Source organism: Triticum dicoccoides, chromosome 1A (assembly GCF_002162155.2).
Source record: "Triticum dicoccoides isolate Atlit2015 ecotype Zavitan chromosome 1A, WEW_v2.0, whole genome shotgun sequence".
NCBI lineage: Eukaryota > Viridiplantae > Streptophyta > Magnoliopsida > Poales > Poaceae > Triticum > Triticum dicoccoides.
Window position 1 is genome coordinate 66,648,683 of NC_041380.1, and position 5,899 is coordinate 66,654,581.

The window sequence follows — 5,899 nt, forward strand, 5'->3', positions numbered from 1 at the left end:
GCGTTCGTCGTGGTTTGATGGGAATCAACATCAATGATCAGGTGATGTGTTTTTAGTTAGATCAGTATTAATTGGTTTGTGCATGAAGAACTTTCACTGTCGCCTATTTTGTTTTATCAGCAGGTTAGTTCGTAGTCTGCGGATATTTCAGCGGATAACTACCGAACTGACGTGATCAACTGAGCCGCGGAAACCGCTGATATTTTCAGATAAGTACCAGGGCAGCATCGAGCAAGACCACAAGGAAGCACATGTTTGCACTGATTCCAAGGGCGTGCTAGCCGGCAAAAGCTGCCCAAGTATCCAACTCGGTATTGTTCTCCGTACTAGTACCTTCTCTTACATGTAGTTGAGATCAATTTAATCCTAGTACTAGTTCTATTAAGTGCTAATTGATCTACCCAAGTGTCGCCTGAAGCTCTAACTGCAGTGACCACGTTGTTGGCAATTTAAACTAGCTCATTTGAGATTGATTTCGATCCCAAATCAGATCAGTAATTTCTTTTGCGCTGCCGGCGGCTAAGCATTAAAAATCTACAAGGCCGAGCACTATCTGGCTATGGCGTACGACTATCAGCAATATACTGGTCGGCTGAGTGCTGGCTTTGCTCGCGCAAGTCCCATGAGCCAAGGACAATCCCACACAGACAGCGGCCATTAGGGGATTTCTTTCCTTTTCATTATGCTTTTTCCTTTTTAATTCAGCACATAGATGTCGTTATCGTGCACGGGTACTATGGGGAGGCAGTATTTTCCTTTGCCGCACGATTAAGAGGGTGTTTGGATCACTAGTGACTAGAGACTAGAGACTAGTAGTAGTCACTTTTAGTCAGTAAACCTCCAAACACCCCTGACTGATGGGTGACTAAAACTAGTTTAGTCCCTAGCCACCCCACCCCCAACTAAAAGTGACTAAAGTCTCTCCTCTAATTAATTGGCGGGCCCATCCTGTTGCGGGTGACGCATCTGCCGCCCCATCCCCTTCGCACGTAGGCAGGGGGCAGCCGCTCCCCTTTCCACTCTGCCGCTTCCCTTTCCACCGCCGCCGCCGCACTCTGCCGCCGCGGCAGCACTCCACCGCGCCGCTCCCGCGTCCGTACTCCCGCCGCGCCGCGCCCGTAGCACTCCGCCGCACCGCGCTCCCGCGTCCGTACCATGGACGGCGACGGCGAACTCCCCTTCGATTTCTTCTCGCAGACAACGTCTTCCGGTGCTGCGGTGCACCACATCGACGAGGATGTGTGGGGGATGACGCCCCCTCGTCTCCGGGGATCCGCCGGCCGCGGCTTGGTGGCAGGAGGGCTCGAGCGTGGCTCGGTGGCAGGGGGGCTCGGCTGCGGCTCGGTGGCCGGGGGGCTCCGCACTCCCATCGGGTTGGAGAACATCGACCTCAACGGCAACTCCGCCGTCGCCGCCTCCTACCCCAACATGGGCATGTACATGCACCTTTTTCATCCCGGGAGTGCGGCCGGCCATGGTGTGCCCCTCCAGCGGACCAGATCGGACGGTGTGGCGCAGCGGCAGGGTCGTCCACCTCGCCAAGGTCTCCCCCCAGTGAGGGCCCCAGATCGTCGTGCCAAGCAGGTCGTCGCGACGTCGGGACAAGGTGGTGCTGGTTCAAGTCGCTCAGGCAGCAGCAGGCAGCACCGATCATGGTAGAAGATGTTGAGGAAGAAGATGAACCAGCTGAAGAAGATGTTCAGGCAGAGGAAGACGACAGCATGCTGAACCAGCATATCCAGGTACAATATTTGTCCAATTGTTGTGTTTGCTTGAATGAATGTATGTTAAGTGGAAAGTAGAAAGTAGAAACTACAACTTGTTAAGTGGAAAGTAGAAAGTAGAAACTACAGCAAGGTGTTCAGTTTGGACAAATGAAAGAAAATAGTTGTTCATGCTACTTGTTCTGTCATATTTATCAAAAATAGTACAGTATCTGAAATAGTACTTGTTCTGTTTTCTCATACATTTTTTAATAGAGGCCAAAAAGCAAGGCTAACTGGACAGACAGAAATACATTGACTTTATGTGAAATAGCTTGTGAGGAAATAGATGCTGGCAATTACGCTGGTAGAGTTTGGAGCCCTCAGGCGTAGAAGAATATGAGGGAGAAATATTGGGAAAGGGCAAAGTTGTGGCATCCAGGCAGGGAATTCAAGAACAAAATAACTAACTTGAAGGGCTTAAACAATGATTCGGTATGGTTGCAGCAGCAAACCGGCTGCGGCCGCGACTTAGATGGCGAAGTGACGGCAACTGCAGATTGGTGGGAGAAAGAAATCAAGGTATTTTTGCTTATATTCTTGCTCCCTCTCCTTCAAGTGTTCATTTTTGCTTATGTTCCAATGACAAAAGATATATATGCTGATTTCTTTCTATTATTTCTTTTCAGGACAGACCAAATCTCAAGAAATTTAGAAATGGTAACCCTGAGTATATGCCCCTGTTACATGAGATATTTCATGAGGTCGTTGTGGATGGTTCATCTGCTTATGTTCCTGGGACAGAAGATTGTTTGGAGTTAAATAATGATGATGACCTGGATGGCAATGAAGGCTTTGTGTCCAGCCCTATGAGTACCAACACTCAAAAGAGAGGGAGCCGCTCGGAGTTAAGGAGTACAGCTAGTAGTCCTTCAAAGAGAAGCAAAACTTTAGACAACATGCCTCGTACTCAAGGCAAAACTCGGGGTGCATTTGTAAAATATATGAAGGACATTGAAACTAAGTTGGAGAAGGAAAGTGAGAAAACAGACTCTATTTTGCAGGCTCTTGTGAACCAAGGCAATGAAAAGGTTAGGAGAAGTGAGGAACGTGCTCAGTCAGTAAAAAACTGTCAGAACCTTGTCATTGAGTGTGGAGCATCAGAAGAGTCAGTTGAGTACTTTGTTGCTTGTGATTTATTCAAGGAGAAACACAACAGAACTGTCTTCCAGAACATGAAGACCCCTGAAGCTAGGTTGATATGGTTGAAGATATGGTGCAGGGCAGAGAACATGTATGCAGCAGATGGCGAGATATGAAGGCAGAATGATCTGTGTCAGCTAGTCTTGTGTCTTGAGTCATATGTGTCCTCTTGTGTCTTGAGTCATGTGTGTCCTCTTGTGTCTTGAGTCGTGGATGACATGATTTGTGGACTAATGTGGCCTTAATCATTATGTTTCTGGACAAATTATTATCTACCGATCTGTGTATTTGCATGTGTTGATGATATGTTCATTATGTCTATAGACTTCATGATTTCTATTTGTCTGTGCTTTTCTTGCAGAATGAGGATGAATCTAGTGATGAGGACAGTACAGACCAAGATGATGAGTCTAGTGATGAGGACAGGACTGATGAAGATGATGACTCTAGTGATGAGGAAGAAGAATATACAAGGACCAATAGAGTGCTAGCACTACTTCAGTTGAGGCGGCAGAGGCTCAACAAACTAGGTATGGTCGCCCACATGTTTGGTATGTACTACATGGATCGTTTCATGGTTAAAGGGGAAAGGAGAATTTTAAAAGCTAAAGAGTCTGGATATGAATGGGTAGTGAGAACTCTAGGAAATAGAACAGATTGCTACAAAATGTTTAGGATGTACCCACCGGTGTTTGATAAACTACATAATCTGCTAGTGGAGTCTTATGGACTAAAGTCAACCAAGAAAATGTCATCAGTTGAGAGTTTAGCTCTCTTTTTATATATAGTTGGATCTCCCCAATCTATTAGACATGCTGAGAATCGGTTTATCAGGTCCATGGAGACAGTCAGTAGAAAGTTTAACAAAGTTTTGGAATGTATGGTTAAGCTTTCCATTGACATCATTAAGCCACGAGATCCTGAATTTAGAGTTGTCCATGAAAGGTTAAGAGGTGCTCAGTGGTACCCATGGTTCAATGATTGCATTGGAGCAATAGATGGGACTCATGTGCCGGTTGTGGTGCCACCAAACAAGGTTCCACAGTATTTAAGCAGACATGGTTACTGTAGTCAGAATGTTATGGTTGTGTGTGACTTCGACATGAGATTCACTTTTGTGCTTGCGGGGTGGCCTGGATCGGTCCATGATATGAGGCCATTCAAGGATGCTCTTAGCCGGTTTGATCACAAGTTTCCACATCCACCTTCCGGTACGAAACTTGATACTCAGTACAATAGTTTTATGCCTTACATTGACATTTGCTAAAATGCATTGCCATGAACAGGGAAATTTTATCTTGTTGACTCGGGCTACCCCAACAAATAGGGTTATCTTGCACCGTATAGGGGCCAAAAGTATCATTTTCAAGAGTTCCATCAAGGCACCATGCCGAGAGGTAAAAAGGAGCACTTCAATTATACTCATTCTAGACTACGCAATGTCATTGAGCGTTGTTTTGGTGTCTTGAAAAATAAGTGGAGTATTCTTTTCAAAGTACCAAGTTATCCTCTACGCAAGAAAACAAAAATTATTGTGGCATGCATGGCCTTGCACAATTTTATTCGTGAAAGTCATTTGGCGGATAAGGAATTCGATAGGTGTGACAATGATGAGAGTTATCAACCTCTCCTTGAGGAAACAAGGAGGAGGAGGCGTCGTAACACTATGGGTGAAGAAATGGAGCTAGATTCAGTGGATATGAATCGAGTGAGAGATACGATTGCTGATGGTTTGTTCAACAGGCGTTGAGAAATTTCTGATGTTATTTATTTCGTTTCCAACATGTAACGTTATGGGACAATTTTAGTTTTCTTATGTGTGGACAGTTTTGATTTCCTTATGGGACAATTTCATGAGGGATAGTCTGGTGCTTTTGTTGCTTGCGTGAGGAGATAAAAAAAGGTATTGAGAGCTGCTGTTGCATGGCGTGAGGGAGAAAAGGAACAGGACTTTGCTGCTTTCCTTCCTTGCGCGGGAGTATAGCGGTAGTTGCTGTTGCACAAGGGAGAGAAGAGAGATAAATGGAAGGGAGAGAGAAGAATTTAATACTGAGACATTTAATGCTGACTAGTAGTAGTCACCTTCCAAACATGGCCTGACTAAAAACTTTTAGTCTGATTACTACTAGTCACATGACTAGAGAGTATCCAAACACCTTCTAACTCAATCAAGTGCCAGTTTTTGCAGCATGACTTTTTAAGTCTAATTGATGAACAGTGCAAGCTAGCTTTGCACCAAGCGAAGTTTCATCGGCCAACTTTTGTTTTACAGATCAAGTGTAACGCCCCATATGTAACTTGCCATATTTGTATTCCAACTCTTGCCATTTCCGGCACTAAGTTATGATATTCCTCTTTGTTGGCTTTCATCTTCTTTTTGTATTTTGTCTTTGTCATGCATCTCATATCATGTCATCATGTGTATCGCATTTGCATACGTGTTCGTCTCATGCATCCGAGCATTTTCCCCGTTTTCCGTTTTGCATTCCGGCGCTCCTATGTCCTCATGTGTCCCCTTTTTCCTCTTTTCGTGTGCGGGTGTTAAACGTTCTTGGATTGGACCAAGACTTGCCAAGCGGCCTTGGTTTAATATCGGTAGACCGCCTGTCAAGTTTCGTGCCATTTGAACTTCGTTTGATACTCCAATGGTTAACCGAGGAACCGAAAAGGCCTCGTGTGTGTTGCAGCCCAACACCTCTCCAGAGTGGCCCAAAGCCCACCTAAACCCCCTCCATCCTCTCGGTCGTTCGATCACGATCGCGTGGCTGCAAACCGTGCTCAATTTGGAGCCTCCTAGCCCCTTCTATGTATAAATAGGTTCTCCCCATTTCAAATCCTGGATCAAACACCACCCTAACCCTAGCCCTGCTCCCTCCGCGCTCCGGACACGTTCAGTCCGCGCCGGAAAAATCGCCACCAATGAACCGCAAGCCGCCACGTGCCCCGCCGCCGTCCTCTCTGCCGCCGGCCGCTTGGCCCGTGCGGGGGCCCCG

General features: G+C 46.2%; 1 pseudogene; it reads left to right on the forward strand.

The window, feature by feature from the left end:
* The first annotated feature begins 1,155 nt into the window (after positions 1–1,155).
* On the forward strand, positions 1,156–3,022 carry LOC119364902 (annotated as a pseudogene).
* The last annotated feature ends 2,877 nt before the right edge of the window (positions 3,023–5,899 follow it).